This window comes from Bubalus bubalis, chromosome 8, assembly GCF_019923935.1.
Source record: "Bubalus bubalis isolate 160015118507 breed Murrah chromosome 8, NDDB_SH_1, whole genome shotgun sequence".
NCBI lineage: Eukaryota > Metazoa > Chordata > Mammalia > Artiodactyla > Bovidae > Bubalus > Bubalus bubalis.
The window spans coordinates 14367009-14391384 of NC_059164.1; the positions used below are offsets into that span (position 1 = coordinate 14367009).

Sequence of the window (24376 nt, forward strand, 5' to 3'; positions counted from 1 at the left end):
ATGAAACTGTTCTGAAATCACCTTATACAATATTAAGATATTTTTCTGACCCTCGACTCCTTCACTTTTCTGTCCCTCACCATGTGTGGCAAAGTTAGTTGGTGTCCATCCTTTGTATAGAAGACATTGAAACTTTCATTAACTCACTAGGAGACCTTGACCAGGTCACTCTGTTTCTTCATCTGTAATTGCCATCATTGGCTGAGACCATCCTTGAGGTTGCATCTATATTCATCATTCAATGACCCCTAGAGAAGAAGGGATCTGTGGTTGGTTTCTCCTCCTCCTTCCTCTAGGCCATTGAAGAGGCAGGAAGACCTGACACATGTGAGCGATGCTGAGAAGGAAAGACAGGGGGCTACTCCTCACTCATTCTCTACACTCAGATAATGAACAGAAAGGTGTTCAACCCTGCGGGCGAGTGTGGCTCACATCATCATCATCAGATTTACAATCCCATTTGAATCAGGCTTTTCTTACATCTTCACTAAACCTAAGATCCAAGGTTTTTAAAATATTGCACTTCAACCTTTAAGTCAGAGCCACGCGGAGAAATAAAATAGCTGAGAAATGTTTCTTTAGGGTAGATTCAAAATGTGGTCTTGGCAGGCATTACTACAAAGATGAAAAGATCCTTCTACCTTGCCATAATTTAACCCTCCAATGTGTAAGCAGAAGCATAATCAAGAGTAGACTGGTGGCAAATCTTGTTTTTTGGCTGATTTTTTAGTTTTAAAAAATGAAGTGAGTTCATCATTTAAATCCATGGGTAATATATTTTTATTGTAGAAAAGTTAGAAAACAATAAAAATTAAAACAAATAGTAAGGTTGTAAAGATCTCAGGCTCTGGATTATAAAACACTTTAGGCTGGAAAACCTGCACCAATGCCTTACAGCTGTGTGGGCTTGGTCAGGTTACCGAATATCTGTAAATATCACTTTCCTCCCCTGTAGAGAATATAAAATCTCTGTTAGAGGGCTGCTATGAGGACTACATTTAATAATGCAGTTAAGGCAATTACTGTGTACAGTTCCTGGCAAATAGCAAGCGTGCCATAGAAGGTGGTTGTTGTTATTAGTCACTATGCTTTCACTGATAACTTTTGCTCATCTTTGCCAGTATCATTATAGAATGCTTTCAAAATCCAAGGTTCCGGCATCTACAAGGCTTTTGTACACATGAGTTATTTTTCATTGTCCTAGACATTGACATAACAAGTGCGACTGACTGTTTTCCAATCCCTTGGAAGGCAAATTTAAACGCAAAACAATTTGGCAGGAGTAGATACTATGCCTCAGAAAATACCACACAGATACTGCCAACTGGCATGTTGATGTCACAAGTGGATACATGTGCCATCTAACAGGATATAAACATTTATTTAATGCCTACTATTTCATGCCCTCACTTGTTTTAACATGGTTCTTCCGTACAAGGTCTCGTTTGACCAGATACTATTTCTCTTTTCCCAAACTCTCCAAACACTCTACACCATGGGCTGAAAAAGTCTTTAACTCTGCAGCAGGATAGGAAAGATTCTCCATGACCTACCTTTATCATTCTGCGCTTTTTACAATCTTTAAGTTCTAATCAAAATGACCTTCCTTTGGATTCTTCAGATAGACTCTCCCATATCCCCGTTAATATTCTTGTCTTCTTTTGAGTACGTTTTCTTGACCCTTCACCTTTCTGACAAAGCCTACCTATGCCTCAAGTCCAGCGTTCCTCTCCTATTCTCCTTCACTGCCTTCCACACACTGATTTAATTAGCCATTTTGTTCTTTTTTTCTTTTTTTAAATTAATTAATTTATTTTACTTTACAATATTGTATTGGTTTTGCCATACATCAACATGAATCCGCCATGGGTATACACGTGTTCCCCATCCTGAATGCCCCTCCCACCTCCCTCCCCATACCATCCCTCTGGGTCGTCGCAGTGCACCAGCCCCAAGCATCCAGTATCGTGCATCGAACCTGCACTGGTGATTCGTTTCACATATGATAATATACATGCTTCAACGCCATTCTCCCAAATCATCCCATCCTCGCCCTCTCCCACAGAGTCCAAAAGACTGTTCAATACATCTGTGTCTCTTTTGCTGTCTCATATACAGGGTTATTGTTATCATCTTTCTAAATTCCATATATATGTGTTAGTATACTGTATTGGTATTTTTCTTTCTGGCTTACTTCACTCTGTATAATAGGCTCCAGTTTCATCCACCTCATTAGAACTGATTCAAATGTATTCTTTTTAATGGCTGAGTAATACTCCATTGTGTATATGTACCACAGCTTTCTTATCCATTCGTCTGCTGATGGACGTCAAGGTTGCTTCCATGTCCTGGCTATTATAAACAGGGCTGCGATGAACACTGGGGTACACGTGTCTCTTTCAGTTCTGGTTTTCTCGGTGTGTATGCCCAGCAGTGGGATTGCTGGGTCATATGGCAGTTCTAGTCATTTTATTCTGAGCTCTTATGGTATTTGTTATTTCTCCTTCTTTTATCGATTTTTTCCTCCTATATTTGTCCCAAGTTTTAAAATAAATGATAAGGCCTTTAGGGGAAAGGTCTGTCTGGGAATGTCTACATCTCTCAGATTATATCTCTCAAAGAAGAAAAACCTCTACAAAGGCAAATGTGTGTGAGTGCATGCTAAATTGCTTCAGTCACATCAGACTCTGTACAGTCCTATGGACTGTAGCCTACCAGGCTCCTCTGTCCATGGGATTCTCCAGGCAAGAATACTGGAGTGGGTTGGCATGCCCTCCTCCAAGGGATGTCCCCAACCCAGGGATTGAACTTGCGTCTCTTACGTCTCCTGCTTTGGCATGTGGATTCTTTACCCCTAGCACCACCATACTTAATTCTATTTGATGATCACGGCAAATTTGCTATCTCATGTGGGGAGGCATCACTAACTTTACTTTAGCAGATAAGGAAACCACATCTTGAAGAGGGTGAAAGGAGATGTGTCTTAAGCTACATTAGCTGGCCACACTGACTCAACACAATCTTTGGATTCCTAATCCAGTGGTCCTTCTACTCTATAATGAACTCCATTATAACTCTGTACTATCCTAGGACAGGTGGAGGTATTGATTGAAGGTAAGAACTAATCTCTAAGTTATTTACTACCTTGTTGTTGGTCAATTGCTAAGTCATGTCCAACTCTTAGCAACTCCATGGATTGCAGCATGCCAGGATTCCCTGTCTTCTACTGTCTCCCAGAGTTTGCTCAAATTCATGTCCATTGAGTTGGTGATGCTATATAACCATTTCATCCTCTGTCACCTTCTTCTCCTTTTGCCTTCCATCTTTCCCAGCATCAGAGTCATTTCCAATGAGTTGGCTCTTCTCATCAGGTGGCCAGAGTATTGGAGTTTCAGTTTCAACATCAGTCCTTCTAATGAATATTCAGGGTTGATCTCCTTTAGGACTGACTGGTTTGATCTCCTTGCTGTCCAAGGGACTCTCAAGAGTCTTCTCCAGCACCACAGTTCAAAAGCACCAATTCTTTGGCACTCAGAGTTCTTTATGGTCCAACTCTCACATCTGTACATGACTACTGGAAAAACCATAGCTTTGACAATACAGACCTTTGTTGGCAAAGTGATGTCTCTGGTTTTTAATATGCTGTCCAGGTTTGTCAGAGCACTACTACCTACTTGAGAACAAAGGACCAAGATACAATGTAGTGCTTGGAAAGGGGCTGGCCTCAACCTATCCCAGCAAATCACAACTGAGATTTAAAACAGAATTGGACAAAGCAGGGCCCCTGCTTGCTTGGTAAGGACTGTATTTTGTATGTATCAGTAATCAAAAGCCCTGTTTATACTAAACAAACCGTAGGTATTTCATATACTCCCTTTGTGCAATTATGTGTATTTTCAGGAAAGAAAAAAAATTCAGTGAAAGTAAATTCAGATCAGTACACTGAGAGAGGGAGGAAATGATCTTCTGACTATGATAAAAAGAGAGGAAACCACCCCCTTGAAATTAATTAGCAAAGAAATATGAAACATGCCTCACATGTGGCAGAATACATTCTGATATTCTAATGACTAGGCATTTGGGTCACTAGCTCCTCCTGCACAAATAAGTTGTCTCTAGAACCAGGAAGAAACCTTCAGGATAACCCCTATCCACTCCTCAGCATTTCTTATCACCAGGGTTGGCTTCACGAGCAGGTGACCTGTGTAGTCACAGGGACCTAGAAGGGCCCCACGTTTGGCTTAATGCTTTGTTGCCACCGTCTTTAAATTCTTAATTTTAGAAGAAAGGACCCCGCATTTTTACTTTGCTCTGGTTGCTAAATATTATGCAGCCAGTTCTATTTATCATCGTTCCAGGCCTTTGAATGCCTTATAATTCAAGTTTCCTTCCGAGGAGTGTTGGAGGAAATGCCTCTTTTCTGTAGGCCCCACTGCAGGAACATTTAGAAGAGACTCTAAGAGAAAAAGACCATGAGACCACAGAAAGGACAACAGTCTCTCTGGAAGTGCATGGCTGGGGAGTCTGGAAAGAATCATATGAGTGGAGTACAGGAAATAAAAAATCTGGGTTTCCTGCAATATACTGAAAAGCATTTGCAACAGAATACAGTAGAAGACTAGTGCTTATGTGTTGTGGGAACCTTCTCATTATATCCACATTGGCCAGAATCTTATTAACATGATGCGTTTGGCTTTAGCTCTTTATTGTGAAAAGTGAGACAACTTAAAAGGAAAGAAATGAATAATTAAAAGAGTAGGAAATGGACTCCATTAAAAATGTTAAGGGTCTTAGATTATATTGTTAAGAAATGTCTGAACTTTATAGCTTCCAAAGTGTATGAAGAATTATCACTTGGGCAATTATTTTTCTAGTTTTGTAAGGAGACTCTCCCTGGATGGGATGAGCCTAAGATTATGGGAACTTTCAATATACTGAATGGCAAGAAGCAAGTTTGTCTTCAACAGAAGGGAAGGCAAAGCCACCAGAAAAAAATATTTAAAAGCCATCAGCAAGGTAGCCCAATAGGAGCAACTAGATTGAAAAGGGATGAAGAATAGTTGTATCATGACTGAAATATAGTTCTCGGTTGTTGACTTGTAGTTTTGAAATGTGCATTCTTCTTATTACAATTATTAGTGAGAACGAAATCAATACAATCAGTAAGGTTAAGGAAGGGAGAAAGAATTACCAGTCTAAGAAGAAGAGAAAGAAGCAAAGGGTAATAGTTACTGACATTCAACTGATTACTTGAAAGTACACTGAAATCTCTTGATATTGAGACAAAGTTAGCAAAGTGCTTGAAAATTCCCAAAGTCTCTCTTTTCCCTTTTAAGACCTCTCTGTCTTTCATTTCCCAATGTGCTTCTCTAGAAAGACAGCCTCCACATCCTATCAGAAAGTTGGTGAGTGAGCCTGCTGGTAGCAGCAATTTGGGGTTTCCGACTTAAATCCAGGCTGAGAAGAGCACATCTCCTTTCCAGATACACCACCAAGGAGCACAGATTCCATCCCTCCTTTGGTATCTGCTTGTTTAAATTGAAGAGTAATAAATACACACCTTAGAAAGATAAATGTTCTAGGAAAAGAAAAGTGTTTGCATTTTGAAGAGAAGTAGAGGGGAAGATAGAGAAAGAAAGACCGTGATATATAAAGAAGGTTAATTCAATTCTGTAATTCAACTTATACATAGATAGAATTGTTTTTGTAAGGAAATGAATGGTCATTATCAATTTGGGCCACTTTGCTTTCCTTCTCTGATTTCTTCCCCTTTCCCTTATGAAAAAGCAGTAATCAAGTATGCCACAAGATGCATCTAGTGAAGGCTTTTATTTTTAAATATTATGGCTGTTAATTACGTGGGGATAACTAAGACACAGAGGGAATGACCTCTGAGAAGAATAACAGATGTGAAATGGATGATGACTGAATGAAAGCCTAAAATAGAAACAATGCTTAAGATGGAAAATGAAAGATGCAAACTGAATCACAAAATGAAAGTCGGAAATAAATAGAGCACTAATATGATTATGAAAAGAAACAAAGATGATTGCTTGGGATAAGGTGCTAGAGAATAAGTAACAGATTTATTTGGGGGCTTTATTGTGTATTGAGAGAAGATAGCTCTACTTGCTGGATGTATAAATAAAAAGCACAAGTTTCAAAAGCCTAAGAACTTCATGAATCCTAAAATCAGGTCAGTAGTTTACTAAACTTGACTTGATAAAACAATTAAGTTACACCAACTCTTGGCTTTGTCTTTCAAACCCAGTAGGAGTAAGAAATTGCTAGTAACACAATTCTCAATGGATACTTCCAGGGGCTTTCCATCTGACATAATTTGAATCTCAGGTACAGCTTAAAGTGGAAATGAAACAATAAGATGAAAGTCAAGATAAGTATCTTTTATTCTCAGCTGCTATATGCTTTGTAAATATGTCCATGGTGGTTGGTTGTTGTTTAGTCACTAAGTCACGTCTAACTCTTTGCAGCCTTATGGACCATAACCTGCCATGGGATCCTCCAGGTAAGAATACGGGAGTGGATCGCCAAGCGCTCTCCTCCAGGGGATTTTCCTGACCCAGGGATCAAACCCATAACTCTTACGTCTCCTGCATTGGGAGGAGAGTTCTTTACCATTTGTGCCAGCTGGGAAGCCCTAATATCTCTTTTACTCTGCTGCTTTATACTTTGTATATATGTTCATGGTGGTACAAAAGCTGAAAAACAAGCTCATATTAGGAGCATATTTTTAAAAAAATTTGCATCCTTCAACAGCCTATCTATATGAAGGGATATATTAAGATTTTCAGTCTTTTGTCCTGAAAAAAACACTGTATATATTAAACAAGTGTTTGAATAAATATACTAGGGACTGCTACATGAAGTATCATAAATTGTCTCATTCAGACAAATCCCTTTCTCTGTGTGTGTACATATGAACCTATCCTATGAAAACTACAAAGCATAGTGATGAAACAAAACTATTTTGATGTTTGCTGATTTGAAAGCACTTGGCTCACAGAAATTCTCCAGGATTCGTGTCCAGGATGCCCCCCCTTCTCCTTTTTAGTAACTGTACTCCCCTCTCCCAGATTTAGACACAGGTCCCAAACTAGGGCTGTCATTTTCTGACATGATTCCACTTCCCCAGCTGAGGGTGGGAGCCTGTCTCAATTAATCCCATCATCCAAGAATACACATCTATGCCCTATCCCTGCCCCTCTACAGTCACTGCTTCAGATAGGGGGATAAGAGCCAACTTAGCCAGTTACATTTCTTTTCCAGGATTTTGGACCTTGAGTTGGGGAAAATAGTTCTCTCCTCTCTGGAGCCAGTGTTGTGAGTATGTGAACCTAGACCCACTAGAAGCCATGGTTTAAATCCTTGTAGAGGTGTTATTCTGAGAGAATGAAGTAAACATGAACACAAAAGAATCCCTCAAGAAATTAGAAGTACTGTATGATCCAGAAAGTCTGTTCCTAAACACAGACCCACAAGAATTGAAAGCAGGAACTCTAACAGATATTTGTATACCAACATTTATAGCAGCATTATTTACAGTAGTTAAAAGATGGTAACAGATACATGGATAAAGAAAATGTGGTATATATACACACAATAGAGTACTATTCATCCATAAAAGGAAGTGGAACTTTGATGTATATTACCACAGGAATGGGGCTTCCCTGGTGGGTAGGATGGTAAAGAATCTGCCTGCAATGCAGAAGACCTAGGTTCAACCTCTGGGTCAGGAAGATCCCCTGGAGAAGAGAATGGCAACCCATTCTTCAGTATTCTTGCCTGGAGAATTCCATGCACAGAGGAGCCTGGTTGGCTACAGTCCATGCAGTCTCAAAGAGTCAGGCACGACTGAGTGACTAACACACTCATGTACACTCACATACACACACACATACACACACACACCCTACAGGAATGAACTCTGAATACACTGTTCTAAATGAAATAAGCCAAAGACAAAGAGACAACTATTGTATGATTTGCATGATTTATATGAAATACCTAGAATAGGCAAATTGAGAGAGAGAAAGTAGAATAGTGGTTACTAAGGAGTGCAGAGGGAAGGAATAGGGCTTATTGTTAACAGGTACAGGTTTTCTGTTTCAACTGGTGCAAAAGGGCTGGAAGTGGTTACTTGTGATGGTTGAGCAAAGTACATATACTTAATGGCTGAAATGTACACTTAAAATGGTAAAATACATATATATATATATGTATGATATATATATATATATATATATATATATATATCACCAACTAAAAAGAAAACAATTAGAGAGGGAGGTTGAGATTGGCTATCAGAGTCAGGACCTGGCTGAGTTAACCTCAAGTCAGGTCCACCCTGTACTTCATGTGTTTCAGAATCTGCCAGCTCTTTCTTACCTAAGTCAGTACAGGTTAGGTTTCCCGATCTTGAAATCTAGAGTTCTAACACAAACCTGAAGAAAGTCCTCTCATGATTTATATAGACCCAAACCCATGGACAGAGGAGCCTGGTGGGTCCATAGGGTCACAAAAGAGTTGGACACAACTTAGTGACTAAGCAACAACAACAAAACCCAAAGACAACTAAACCCTATGCGTGTGCCTATTTCAAACTAAGAGGTTTTCTTCCTTTCAGAATTCATTTCTCTACTTGATTCATTTGCAAGTGGACTCTGTACTCTTTTCTTTGACCAAACACCCTACACACTAGTTCAACGCTCTAACTTTCTATGGAAAGCAAGTCCTTGATGCAACACACAAGACTAATTGGTTATAAGGTTCCTAACTCCATGTACTCACGGCATAAATGTCTAGAAAAATTCCTTCAAAAAATGAGGTCTTATACCTCTCAACATCTGCTTTCGTTTTTTAAAGAAATTTGTTTTTAATTGGAGGATAATTGCTTTATAAATATTGTATAGGTTTCCCAAACATCAATATGAATCAGCCACAGGTTGCCTTGGGTTTTTTACAGTTAAACTTCCAGTCCACATTGTTTGGTCCCAAATCTTCTAGGGCACATCTTTGATCTTTTGGCTGTTCTCAGCAATTATTAATACTAGATTCAACCCATTTTAAGCTCACTAAATCACTGCATAAGAGGCCAATATTTTCTTCATCCATCACTCTCATCTATTGCGCCACATCCTTCAAAGAGCTCTAAATATTAGCAGAAGATGGACTCATCCAATTTTTGTTACTTTGTTGTTATGCCCTTAAAATTAGCACTTCCATCTCTCATGTAACAGAGTGTAATTTAAGTGTACTGACTAGGTGAGGACTTGACAGGAAAAAAAATGTTACTAAGAACATTTTCTCTGCCTGCTCTGGGATGAAGAACATCAGTTTTCAAACCTGCCAACCTTTCAAGCTGTTAAATATTTAAAAGCAAAGTATGGTTTAAGATGATATATAATGCATGCCCTAGAATTCTGTTTTTCCCAGCCGTGTAGTGTTTATTTGATTCATGTACACATTTGCAAAGCCTTTCTAGGCTCACAGACTAATAAAGCAGGGGGTCCAGCTGCCAGTGGGGCTTTGGACATAGGTTCCCAGTTCAGAATGAATCTTTTGGGGGCAGCTTTTTTGGTACCAATCCTTGACACTGAAAAAAAAAAAAAAAGACTTAGATACCAAGCCAGGTTTACAGCAAAGTTCTCTGTCACAGTAAGACAATTCCTGCAAAACACTGTTTAAAAAAAGTCACACATTGCATTGTTTTCTAACCAAAGTGATGTAGGTATATTATCCAAGGTCATGTAAACATTATAAGTTTTACACTTTAAAAAAAGTTTAATTACAGATAATTTCAAACATACATAAAAGTGGAAAGAATAGTACAATGAACTCCATGTGTATCCATCAATCAGTAGCTGGGTGTGAGAGTTTCTGGAGCTGTTATAGATGATGTTGGTGATGGTTGCACAACAGTGTGAGAGTATTAATACCACTGAACTATACGCTTAAATGGCTACAAATGGTAAATTTTGTTATATCTTGCCATAATGAAAAAGTGACTTCTATAATAAATCAAAATTTTACTTTAAAATGTGAGAATGTTAGACTCAACAATTCTACTTTTAAGAATTTAGCTTAAGGAAACAATCAAGGATGCCAAGTAATGTTGAATGTGATATAAGGATATATAACCATTTGAATGGACGGGTTCCAAATTGAGAAAGGAGCACGTCAAGGCTGTATATTGTCACCCTGCTTATTTAAGTTATATGCAGAGTACATCATGTGAAATGCCAAGCTGGATGAAACACAAGCTGGAATCAAGATCGCAGGGAGAAATATTAATAACCTCAGAGAGGCAGATGACAACACCCTTATGGCAGAAAGTGAAGAGGAATTGAAGAACCTCTTGATCAAGGTGCAAGAGGAGACTGAAAAAGCTGGCTTAAAAGTCAACATTCAAAAAACTAAGATCATGGGATCTGGTCCCATCACTTCATGGCAAATAGATGGAGAAACAATGGAAACAGAGAGAGAATTTATTTTCTTGGGTTCTAAAATCACTGCAGATGGTGACTGCAGCCATGAAATTAAACGACACTTGCTCTTTGGAAGAAAAGCAATGACAAATCTAGACATTGTATTAAGAAGCAGAGGCATTACTTTGGCTACAAAAATCTGAATAGTCAAAGCTATGGTTTTTGCAGTAGTCATATATGGATGTGAGAGCTGGACAATAAAAAAGGCTGAGCACCAAAGAATTGATGTTTTTGAACTGTGGTATTGGAGATGATGCTTGAGAGTCCCTTGGACAGCAAGGAGATCAAACCAGTCAATCCTAAAGGAAATCAATCCTGATTATTCATTGCAAGGACTGATGTTGAAGCTGAATCTCCAATACTTTGGCTACCCAATGTGAAGAACTGACTCATTTGAAAAGACCCTGATGCTGGGAAAGATTAAAGGCAGGAGAAGAGGATGACAGAGAATGAGATGGTTGTTTGGTATCAATGACTCAATGGACATGAGTTTGAGAAAGCTCCAGGAGATGGTGAAGGACAGGGAAGCTTGGCATGCTGTAGTCCATGGGGTCGCTAAGAGTCGGATACGACTGAGTGACTTCACTTTCACTTTTCACTTTCATGCATTGGAGAAGGAAATGGAAACCCACTCCAGTGTTTTTGCCTGGAGAATCCCAGGGACAGGGGAGCCTGGTGGGCTGCCGTCTATGGGGTCGCACAGAGTCGGACACAACTGAAGTGATGCAGCAGCAGCAGCAGAACATGGAAGCAACCTAGATATTCATCGACAGATGTATAAAGAATTTGTGGTACATATATCACAATGGAATATTACTCAGCCATAAAAAGGAATGCATTTGAGTCAGCTCTGATGAGATGAATGAACCTAGAACCTACTATACAGAGTGAAGGGAGTCAGAAAGAGAAAGATAAATATCATATTCTAATGCACATATATGGAATCTAGAAAAATGGTACTGAAGAATTTATTTACAGGGCAACAATGGACAAACAGACATAGAGAATAGACTTATGGACATGGAGAGAGGGGAGGAGAGGGTAAGATGTATGGAAAAAGTAACATGGAAACTTACATTACCATATGTAAAATAGATAGCCAATGGGAATTTGCTGTGTGGCTCAGGAAACTCAAACAGGGGCCCTGTATCAACCTAGAGGGGTGGGATAGGGAGGGAGATGGGAGGGAGTTTCAAAAGGGAAGGGATAGATGTATACCTATGGCTGATTCATGTTGAGGTTTGACAGAAAACAACAAAATCCTGTAAAGCAATAATCCTTCAATAAAAAAATAAATTTAAAAAAATTCAGTTTTAAGATTTTCTCCCCCCCTCTATGTAATCCCTTTGAGTTGTCCCCAAACTTTGAAAAAGTCATGACACCCTTGTCCACTGGTGGAGTGGAGATTAAAGTTTGAATGTGGGACAAGAGAAGGGAAGCCTGGACTCCCTGCCATAGTTCTGAGGTCAGAACAGCAATAAATTCCTCATGCACAGGAAGGTGGATATCCAAGTCACAGAGAGTGCCTGGGGGCGAAGGGATTGGAGGGCCAGAGCATAGCAGAAAATAAGGAGCTAGTGCAAGTATTGTAGAGGAGCAGATCTCAGTGGAGGGATAGATTAAATACCCAAGTATACTAGAAGAAAGTAACTTATAGAGAAGCACAGAAGGAGGCTAAGCCCATCATTAAGTGGATTTCCAGGTGGTAACAATTACAAACTGTTAGAAAAGATTCATACCATCCAGAGAAATGAGACTATACAGTGGATGGCTTTCATATTTTTACTTTCTGTACTTCCATAATTTTTAACAATGAGAATACTGTAATTTCGCAATGAAACTTATTCAGTGTAAATAGGAGAATATTGAGGCATGTACAATGCAAATTACTAAGTAGTTAAGTCATTTAGCTGTTAACTTGGAATGAGCCTGCAATTAAGATCTGCCACTATAAATTTATCAATCAATCATGATATACGCTTTGTGCAAAGTATGAACACACTACAGAGTTTAATTTGGAAAACCATGTGTAATTTTAGAGATGATTGCAGGTTGCTACACTTTATAAACTGTCACTTGCCATTGTTAAAGGGGCAGGTTTCTGATTCAACATTTTGAAAGTTTGGGATAAAATGTACTTTTAAAGTGCTTTTACAATATAGAAGTTGGGATAGCACTGGACTGAGACAATATAATTAATATTTCTTTAAGAGGATGATTTAGAGCACTCTTAAATAAAGAGCCCTTAATGCTCTCTTACCAAGTTCTGTGGCATGTATCCTTTCCCCCTGGAGCATATTCTCTCTGGTAGGGAGCACTGCAGAGTGAAATGAACACTAAGATGAAGACCAGAAGAGTGCTAAAGAGACCTGAGTTTAGAGTCTGAATCCAGACCTCCTATTCTTCAAGCGAATTCACCTTTCTCAATGGAGATTCTACATCTGTGAAGTGGCAGGAAGTAGGGTGGCTGCAAGAAATCTTTCTAAGACTTCTTTTAGCTCAAAAATTTTATAATTCTATGAGCCATGGAAAAGTACTATAGAATATAGTGCAGAGATCAGCTGGATTAGAATCACAAGACAAAAACACTACAAGATTATGAATCAGGATTTTGAGTTGCAAACAGCAGAATTTATCAAGAGTATTACGTAGCTGAATGAATCTTTAGGAGAGCCCAAAAGGCAGGGGTAGATGTTACCAGACAAGGGACCACATAACCAGAAAGAACAAACCATATATCCTGGAGGATAGCTGCAGTGTATATATCATTCCTGCCACCTGCCACTAGATGCCGATTATGCTCAGCGCTCAACAACCTAAGCTGCAGAAACAGATGCTGTTGTATTTTGCCAGATGATAGATTTCACTGGGCCCAGACACCTCCTCTTGTTCCTCTCATCTGCATCCAAGCCTCTTGTAGGTACATCTAATTACCAGAACCTAGGTTGCATATTCACAACCCATATGAGATGCTGGGGAAAGTCTGTTTTTAAGTTTTCCTTAGAAAGACAGATTCAAAATGTGAGAATGTATCAAAATAGAGAGAAGGCAATTAAAAAAGATTGGACAGGACAAATAGCAAGAAATGTAGTTTCTAAGTAATAAAGCTTATATATCCTACAGCAAAAGATGGGTTTAGTACTTGCTATTAAAATGTATTCTCATCTATTGATGAACACAGGTTGTTTCCATAGTGTGGTGATTATGAATATGGGAATACAGACCTCTTTGAGATATTTATTTAGTTTGCTTTGAATATATATTCAGTAGTGGGATTGCTGGATCATATGGTAGTTTCTCCTATTCTGTAGGCTGCCTTTTCATGAATAAAGAAAAATGTGTATATACATACAATAGTATATTACTCAGCCATAAAAAGGAAATCCTGCCATTTGTTATGACATTGATGAACTTGGAAGGCATTATGGTAAGTGAAATTAATTAGACAGCAGAGAATGACAAATAATGCATGGTATCACATTTATGTGGAATATTAAGAGAAAAGCTGATTTTAAAGAAACAGTGAAATGGTGGTTTCCAGGGACTAGGGGATGGAGAAAGTGGGGAAAGGTGGGTTAAGAGGTAGAAATTTCCAGTTACAAGTTTTGAGGATCTAATATACAGCATGGTGACTACAGATAATACAGTATCACATACTCACAATTTACTGACAGTAAATCTTAAGCATTCTTACCACACAAGTTAACTGCATGAGGTGACAGATACGTATGTTAGATAATTTTATCGTGGTAATCATTTCACAAAGTGTATGTGTATCTACATATCAACTTATCACACTGTATATTCTAAATATATAGTTTTATCAATTATTCAATAAAGCTAAGAAAATCTTTTCTTTAGAACTTCACTGTCATATTGATCAGAGGGTAGCTGTAAACAGAAGTCATGTGAGCTAGTTGAAGCAGACTGAGATTTAATTTAGAGATTTAGTGCCTGCACAATCACTGTGAGGGTTAGGGGGCAGACTCAGCTGAGCTTTCAGAAATGACCACAAGACCACAGAATCAGCCTAAAGGAATGCTGCCTCTGCCTTCCTGCTGTCAGGAGGCCAGGGAATCTGCTCCACCTCCTGGCTCCCAGATGAGCTCTCCTGTGATCTACACCGGCAAAATAGCTGCCCTGCTGCCTCTTGACACTCAACAAACTAGGACTGAAAGGCTGCAATGTATATTACAGCTTCTGGAGGAAAAGCCCTCATGATGGTTCTTGACAGCACAAAGCAGTTCAACTTGTCTGCCTTCCTCATCATGTTCAGGCGTTTGTTCTGGGAAAACGCTGGTTCACTGGCAGAACCAGAAACGTAGCTCATGGTAAAGCAAGTGACTGCCACATTTTGTTGAGGCTTAGACAGGTGGTCAAAGTTGTTCTTTCTCATGAGCTTCTCATTAATCTTTAAGGAAGTCAGTACTCTAAAATGACATTCTGGATTCCTGATCATTAAGGAAATTGCCCAGAGCTACTCAGCTAGGAAATGGAAAAACTGCATTTGAACCTAGATTTTGTCTCCACATACAGCACTCTTTCACACTCTAGGTGTGACTGCTGCTGCTAAGTCGCTTCAGTCGTGTCCGACTCTGTGCGACCCCATAGACGGCTGCCCACCAGGTTCCCCCGTCTCTGGGATTCTCCAGGCAAGAACACTGGAGTGGGTTGCCATTTCCTTCTCCAATGCATGAGAGAGAAAAGTGAAAGTGAAGTCGCTCAGTCGTGTCCAACTCTTCGCGACCCCATGGACTGCAGCCCACCAGGCTCCTCCGTCCATGGGATTTTCCAGGTACCGGCAAGAGTACTGGAGTGGGGTGCCATCAAGCCTTACACAACCCCAATCCCAGCTATATTAATACTCCTTTCTCATCTCTGTGCTCCCAGTCCTGCTGGCCCTCCTCTCCCCACTCTAAGCCACAGAGGTATCCACAGAATCAGGCTTTCTCTGTTCATTATAAACTCATGCTCAGCAAGTCCTCTGTTGCTTTATTATGAAGCAGTCCTGGCCTTCTCCTTAAAATGTCCATTCAGAACATCAGCCACTTCCCTCCAGCCCCTATCTAACCTCAGCCTCATTTCTAAGCAGACAACCCCCATCACTATCTTCCCCAGACCCTCAGGCTGTCAAATTTTGTCCATAATAACTAACTTCCCATTTGCACTCTTGATAAGGCTACAAGTTTCCCAATTGTCTCTAGGAATTTAAGTTCCTTAGCCAAAAACTCTGGGACCTTACACTACAGCCTTAAACTAGTTTTAAAACTTTTTAATTTTTTTAAATGTGTGCCTTTCCATTCAAAATATCTTTTTTCTGCACACTGGCCTGACCACTGTTCCCCAAACTAGTCATATCCCTCCTTATGTCCTTGCCTCTGCTTTGGGTTTTGCCAGACATGGAATGTCTCTGGGACTCTTTTTCCATGAGTAAAATGGAGATAAGGAAAGTTCCTATTGCATAGGAAACTGTGACTGAGTTAATGCTAATGAAGTACTAAAGGCAGTGTCAGGCAGTTGTCAGTGGGACCTGTGTTACTTGTTGACAAGCTAACTCAAGTGTCTCTTCTTTAATAAAGTCTCCACCTTTCTGAACTAAAAGAACACTTTGTCTACCATCTCATGGCAATAAACTCAACCTGTGGGTTTGTTTTTGCTTGTGGTATTGTTTCTGACATTGTTGAGTTCTTATGCTGTTTAACTCTGTAACCCTTTAGCTTTTAAGTTTCCCAACTAAATTTGAAGTTCTCAAAGAGCAGAGGACACATCTTTTCTTTTTTTAAAATGTACTCCACACTCATAACTCCTGATCCAGCTCAGGGACCTGTATATAGTAAGCACTTAATAAATGTATGGCTGCTTTTCACTGTACGTGTGCATGCTCAGTCATGTCCGATTCTTTGCAACCTCATAGACTGTAGCTCACCAGGCTCCTCTATCCACGGAATTTCCCAGGCAAGAATATTGAAGTGGGTTGCCATTTCCTACTTCAGGGGATCTTCCCGACCCAGGGATTGAACTCGGATCTCCCGCATTGGCAGGTGGATTTTTTACCACTGAGCCAACTGGGTAAGCTTTCCAGTACAGGATCTTAATTCTGAATAAGGTTGGCGAAACAACAAACAAAACACAAGGTATTTTTTTCAAGTGTACATTTACTAGGGGATACATGCATATAGTCATGCATATAGATGCATTTTCATATTTACAAAACTCCTATATAAATATCTATGTGTATCTTCCTTACGTATAATTACATGCCTTTGTGTGTACATGTGTGTGTTGCTGCTGCTGCTGCTAAGTCGCTTCTGTCGTGTCCGACTCTGCGACCCCATAGACGGCAGCCCACGAGGCTCCCCCATCCCTGGGATTCTCCAGGCAAGAACACTGGAATGGGCTGCCATTTCCTTCTCCAATGCATGAAAGTGAAAAGTGAAAGTGAAGTCGCTCAGTCGTGTCTGACTCTTAGCGACCCCGTGGACTGCAGCCTACCAGGCTCCTCCAGCCATGGGATTAGATCCTATATTATTAACGCCATATTGCAAAACTAAAGCATAGTAAAAATAAAATGACTTGCCTATGTTGCAGGGCTGGAATTTCTACCTTCAAAGCACCTCAGTTAGCACTGCCTCTTGATACTTTAGGTATATTCTTCTGCTCCCATTTAATTCAAACATTTCTAAGCCCTGCACTGTTCTCAGCATTCAATAATTAAACTAATTAATCAGTTTGTTTTTTAAAAAATTAAAAACACAAAAATTACTAGATCTGACACTAAACATAAAATCTCTAGAAAGCAAAGAAAATATTAGCAAAGTTAATAAATAACCCCTTATTACTATATAGCTAAGCTTCATTCACATGGTTGTTACCCGAATAGACATTCCATTCAAACTACAAAGTAAAATGTGAAGTTTCATTCCTTTCAGAATTCAGACTCTGATCAGCATAACCACTTTTCAAAGAATTTAATTCACTCTGAAGAAAGGCTATGTTTGTCTGTGCTTCTAAAAGATCTTTCTTAACTTTATGATTTTCCATTGATAGGTGTGACACACCTTAGTTAATTAGCCTCATTACACACAGATATACCCTAACCGTTCATTAGCACGTGGCATGTCTTTCTTTCTCTTTACCTCAGTCTTGGGCCCCACCTTGGATCATGAGGGAGGATACATAGGCTCTTAGGATGTACATTCATTAATTTTATTTGCTGATATTAATTTGGTGATGTTCCTGTTGTAATGGAACATAATTTTTGATAGCAAAAATTACAGTGAATCCACTGCTATTTGGATGTGTGATTTCAAACACCTTTCCTGATAGTTTGAGACAACTCACCATGGCTAGGCTGTAGAGAAAGAGGAGGACAGTACCCAACAAAGTGCTAATTTACAACTAATTACACCCTAGGAATTAGCATCTTGTTCAAACAAGATGGTGGAGTAGAAGGACATGTGCTTATCTTCTCCTGCAAGAACACCAAAACTACAACTCGCTGATGAACAACCATGGCTAGGAGAATGTTCAGTTCAGTTGCTCAGTCATGTCTGACTCTTTGTGACCCCATGGACCACAGCATGCCAGGCCTCCCTGTCCATCACCAACTCCTGGAGTTTCCCCAAACTCATGTCCATTGAGTCAGTGATGACATCCAACCATCTCATCCTCTGTTGTCCCCTTCTCCTCCCACCCTCAATCTTTCCCAGCATCAGGGTCTTTTCCAATGAGTCAACTCTTCACATCAGGTAGCCAAAGTATTGGAGTTTCAGCTTCAACATCAGTCCTTCCAATGAACACCCAAGACTGATCTCCTTTAGGATGGACTGGTTGGATTGCCTTGCAGTCCAAGGGACTCTCAAGAGTCTTCTCCAACACCACAGTTCAAAAGCACCAATTCTTCAGCAAATGGCTTTCTTTATAGTCCAACTCTCACATCCATATATGGCCAATGGAAAAACCATAGCCTTGACTAGAAGGACCTTTGTTGGCAAAATAATGTCTCAGCTTTTTAATATGCTGTCTAGGTTGGTCATAACTTTCCTTCCAAGGAGTAAGAGTCTTTTAATTTCATGGATTCAATCACCATCTGCAGTGATTTTGGAGCCCAGAAAAATAACTATGCCCAACCACTAATGCTGAAGACCTTGAAGTTGAATGGTTCTATGAAGACCTACAAGACCTTCTAGAAATAAAACCCTAAAAAGATGTCCTTTTCATCATAGGGGACTGGAATGCAAAAGTAGGAAGTCAAGAGATACCTGGAGTAACAGGCAAATTTGGCCTTGGAGTACAAAATGAAGCAGGGCAAAGGCTAACAGAGCTTTGCCAAGAGGATGCTCTGGTCATAGCAAACACCCTCTTCCAACAACACAAGAGAAGACTCTACACATGGACATCACCAGATGGCCAATACTGAAATCAGATTGATTATATTCTTTGCAGCCAAAGATGGAGAAGCTCTATACAGTCAGCAAAAACAAGACCAGGAGCTGACTGTGGCCCAGACTGTGAATTCTTTATTGCCAAATTCAGACTTAAACTGAAAAAGAAGGGAAAACCACTAGACCATTCAGGTATGACGTAAATCAAATTCCTTATGATTATATAGTGGAAGTGACAAATAGATTCAAGGGATGAGATCTGATAGAGTGCCTGAAGAACTACAGACGGAGGTTTGCGACACTGTATGGGAGGTGGTGATCAAGACCATCCTCCCCCCAAAAAAGAAATGCAAAAAGGCAAAATGGTTGTCTTAGGAGGCCTTACAAATAGCTAAGAACAGAAGAGAAGCAAAAGGCAAAGGAAAAAAGGAAAGACATACTCATCTGAACATAGAGTTCCAAAGAATAGCAAGCAGAGATAAGAAAGCCTTCCTCAGTGATCAATGCAAAGAAAAAGAGGAAAACAATATAATGAGAAAGACTAGAGATCTCTTCAAGAAAATTAAAGATACCAAGGGAACATTTCATGCAAAGACAGGCACAATAAAGGACAGAAATGTTATGGTCCTGACAGAAGCAGAAGATATTAAGAAGAGGCAAGAAAACACAGAAGAACTGTACAAAAAAGATCTTCATGACCCAGATAACCACAATGGTGTGATCACTCACCTAGAGCCAGACATCCTGGAATGCAAAGTCAAGTGGGCCTTAGGAAGCATCACTACAAACAAAGCTAGCAGAGGTGATGGAATTGCAGTTGCACTATTTCCAATCCTAAAAGATGATGCTGTGAAAGTGCAATATGCCAGCAAATTTGGAAAACTCAGCAGTGGCCACAGGACTGGAAAAAGTCAGTTTTCATTTCAACTCCAAAGAAAGGCAAGGCCAAAGACTGTTCAAACTACTGCACAATTGCACTCATCTCACATGCTAGCAAAGTAATGCTCAAAATTCTCCAAGCTAGGCTTAACAGTACATGAACTGAGAACTTCCAGATATTTAAGCTGGATTTAGAAAAGGCAGAGGAACCAGAGATCAAATTGCCAACATCCATTAGCTCATAGATAAAGCTAGAGATTTCCAGAAAAACATCGACTTCTGCTTTATTGACTATGCCAAAGCCTTTGTGTGGATCACAACAAACTGTGGAAAATTCTTAAAGAGACGGGAATACCAGACCACCTGGCCTACCTCCTGAGAAATCTGTATGCAGGTCAAGAAGCAACAGTTAAAACTGGACATGGCCTGGCTATTATAAACAGTGCTGTGATGAACATTGGGGTACACGTGTCTCTTTCAATTCTGGTTTCCTCAGTGTGTATGCCCAGCAATGAGATTGCTGGGTCAGAGTGAAGTAAGCCAGAAAGAAAAACACCAATACAGTATACTAACGCATATATATGGAATTTAGAAAGACGGTAACAATAACCCTGTATACGACACAGCAAAAGAGACACTGATGTATAGAACAGTCTTTTGGACTCTGTGGGAGAGGGCAAGGGTGGGATGATTTGGGAGAATGGCATTGAAACATGTGTAATATCATATATGAAACGAGTCGCCAGTCCAGGCTCGATGCATGATACTGGATGCTTGGGGCTGGTGCACTGGGACGGCCCAGAGGGATGGTACGGGGAGGGAGGAGGGAGGAGGGTTCAGAATGGGGAACACGTGTATACCTGTGGTGGATTCATGTTGATATATGGCAAAACCAATACAATATTGTAAAGTTTAAAAAAAAAAAAACTGGACATGGAACAACAGACTGATTACAAATTGGGAAAGGAGTACGTATAGGCTGTATATTGTCACCTTGCTTATTTAACTTCTATGCAGAGTACATCATGTGAAATGCTGGGCTGAATGAAACACAAGCTGAAATCAAGATTGCTGGGAGAAATATCAATAACCTCAGATATGCAGATGACACCACTCTTATGGCAGAAAGTGAAGAGGAACTGAAGAGCCTCTTGATGCAAGTGAAAGAGGAGAGTGAAAAAGCTGGCTTAAAATTCACCATTCAAAACAGTAAGATCATGGCATCTAGTCCCATTACTTCATGGCAAATAGAGAAACAATAGAAACAATGTGAGACTTTATTTTCTTGGGCTCCAAAATCATTCCAGATGGTAATTGCAGCCATGAAATTAAAAGACACTTGCTCCTTGGAAGAAAAACTGTGATCAATCTAAACAGCATATTAAAAAGCAGAGACTGTACTTTGCCAACAAAGGTCTGTCTAGTCAAAGCTTTGTTTTTTTTCAGTAGTCATGAATGGATGTGAGAGTTGGACTATAAAGAAAGCTGAGCACCGAAGAATTGATGCTTTTGAACTGTGGTGTTGGAGGAGACCTCTGAAAGTCCCTTGGACAGCAAGGAGATCTGACCAGTCAATCCTAAAGGAAATCAGTCCTGAATATTCATTGGAAGGACTGATGCTGAAGCTGAAACTCCAATACTTTGGCCATCTGATGCGAAGAACTGACTCATTAGAAAAGACCCTGATGCTGGGAAAGACTGAAGGCAGGAGAAGTGGGTGACAGAGGATGAGATGGTTGCATGGCATTACCAACTCAATGGAGATGAGTTTGAGCAAGCTCCAGGAGTTGGTGAAGGACAGGGAAGCCTGGTGTGCTGCAGTCCATGGGGTTGTAGATTCGGACACGATTGAGTGACTGAACTGAACTGAACACCCTGGGAAACAGCTTTACTTCCCAGGGGGAAAAGGGGGTGTACTTATGTCATCGGGGTTCTCTGGCTCAGACAGTAAAGAATATGCTGGCAATGTGGGAGACCTGGGTTCAACTCCTGGGTCAGAAAGATTCCCTGGAGAAGGGAATGATTATCCACTCCAGTATTATTGCCTGGAGAATCCCAGGGACAGAGGAGCCTGGTGGGCTACAGTCCATGAGGTCGCAAAGAGTCAGACATGACTGATCAACTAACATTTTCACTTTTTACTTTCTTTTCACTTATATCATCATGATCTGTTATTTCTGTGGATTTCATGCAAAAATTCAGAGATTTGTTTCAAAGTTTCAAGTGAAGATGCCTTAAGAATAGTGGAAGAATGACCTTAAATAACCAAACCGTAATCATTAAGCTCTCTAATATGGGAACTGCTGCCTTTAAAATATACATTTGCCTATAACTTTTATATAAATATGGATTCAGGTAAATATGAGCAGCAAATTCCATTTTCTTCTCCCCCCTCACCCACTCTTTGCATTTGCTTGTTATAGAGCATGCGATTCAGAGGAGCACATTTATATCCAAACCTTGACTGGAGCTGGAAACCCTAGGGCACCATTTCTTTACAGAATGCCAGGTCTTCCCTTACATAGATTATGAAAGGGATTCTCAAATTTGAGTGTGTGCTGAAATCACCTATGTGTTGGTGTTAGTCGCTCAGTCGTGTGTGACTCTTTGCAACCCCAATGGACTGCAGCCTGACAGGCTCCTCTGTCCATGGAATTTTCCAGGCAAGAATACTGGAGTGGTTTGACACTCCCTTCTCTCGGGGATCTTCCCAACCCAGGGATCGAACCGGGATCTCCTGCATTGCAGGCAGATTCTTTATCATCTGAGCCACAAGGGAAACAACCTGCTGTGTACCCATCCCAAAGCCTGTGACTAAGCCAGTCTTCAATGGGGCCTCAGAGTCTGCATTTTTAACACATTTCCAGGTGATGCTGCTGTTGGCCTGAGGACCACACTTTGACAGACATGTGATTCTAGTATTGCTTAGGTAAGTGAATGTTATACAATTAAAATTCTCTCTCAGTATCCGTGGAGGATTCTGTGAGCCCTGAGGGTACCAAAGTCAGTGGATGCTCAAGTCCCCTCTGGTGCAGCACAAAGAATACAGTTGACCCTTGAACACAACAGATTTGAACTGTACTGGTCCACATATACGTAGATTTTTTTTCAGTAAACATACAGACAGCCTCCTCTGGATTCTCACCTTGAGATTCAAATAACTGTAGGTCAAAATTTCTATATCTGGTCGGTTGAATTTGTGAAATGTTGTGAGAGGAAGAGCCAAACTGCATGTCACTTGAGTTTTCCTGGTAAGTGAGCATGTCTTCATATCAGAGCATTTAATAGCAGTAACAATTGACTGAATCATATGCAGCACAGTTTGAGAATTAAGGATTGTTGATCTGTTTAGCCGCATTCAAACTCCTTAGTCTGTGCCTGAAAGATGCAAAGTACATTTTTATTTACCAAAAGAAAGACCATAAGGTATTTGAGGGAATTCTGGATGTGGCGTCAGAAAGTTTGTATATAAATTCCAGCTCCACTTCTTGTGAACATCAATCCTGAACAAGTGACCTCTGCCTTATCCTCCACACCTTGGTTTCTTGTCACCAAACTGGGGACGATGCCATCTCTCCTGAGGACCTCCCCTTCTTACAGAGATCAAATTACATGTTTGCAAAAATAACTTGCCAACTGGGAAATGATCAATGAGGCGAATTCTATTCTATTAAGCAAAAAGTAAGTTCAGCCTTGATTAACATGTTTCCAAATAAGTGTGACAAAAAATATTGCAAAAGCATTAATTTGTCCCTACATTAAATAATTGTTGACTATATAGAAAATGTTTTAGAAGTAACAAATAAGCATCTGTAATTTGTTAATTACATTACATACCTAATCTTAAAATTTTTAGTATCAATAATTTGATTTTTCTTAATCGATGTATTGCCAGTGAGTTTTCTACTGGCAATAAAGTTGTTTTACATAGTACTTTATAATTTCCCAATGCTTTTTCTCTTAAATCATTTAATCTCCAAATCACCTAGTGAGGGAGGCAGTATTCTTCCCCTCCCGCCGGTCCTGCTTCTTGTAGTGCCCTTGGCTTCCCTGTTGCTCTAGGGGTAACAAATCCATTGTTGAGTCTCATGACTCATCTCGTGATGGCTATGGGCATCCAGCATTTGAGTGTGTGACATGGCTCAAGCTCTGGGTGAATAAATTTCTAACATTTCTAAAGCCCAACACCTTTCCTTCTACTCAGTATCTTCTCTTGTTGTCGTAATAACTCACATTCCTAAACATTTGGGAAACTCTAGAGAGGTAAACGGAGTTTTGGGTTTTCTTTTCCATGGTCAATCTAGTGCGCTCATCTTTCTCTGTGGTCTCTTAGAAGAGCTGCTCTGGACTCTCAGCATTCTAAATATCCCCAAATGGCTCTGAGTGCTGCTGGAGACTTGGTTCTGAGAATTTCCCTTCCTCTAATTCAGATGCTTTCTGTTGCCTAGTATCCTGACACCTAAATTTGAGGACCACCACAGAGGCACATGGCACACACAAGGGACAGAGGAAAGCTAAAAGGCTCAACGAGGTGAGAAACCAAGTGGCATCAGATCAGCTGTTATTCTTCACGAAGAATCTCAGCAGAAAAACAAGACCCAGGGAGTG

At 40.1% G+C, this 24376-nt stretch overlaps 1 long non-coding RNA gene across 4 annotated transcripts in view; it reads right to left on the reverse strand.

Moving 5' to 3' along the window:
- Window positions 1-762: 762 nt before the first annotated feature.
- The window catches only part of LOC123334655, a 49434-nt gene continuing 25820 nt past the window's right edge, over window positions 763-24376 (reverse strand). For 2 of the 4 annotated variants that reach the window (XR_006552659.2, XR_006552658.2), the window contains 2 exons: window positions 22914-23146; window positions 763-949 (listed from right to left, as the gene is read on the reverse strand). This is a non-coding gene — a long non-coding RNA (uncharacterized LOC123334655). The remainder of the gene's footprint in view (window positions 950-22913; window positions 23147-24376) is intronic. The other 2 variants (XR_006552655.2, XR_006552657.2) reach the window with 1 other exon arrangement.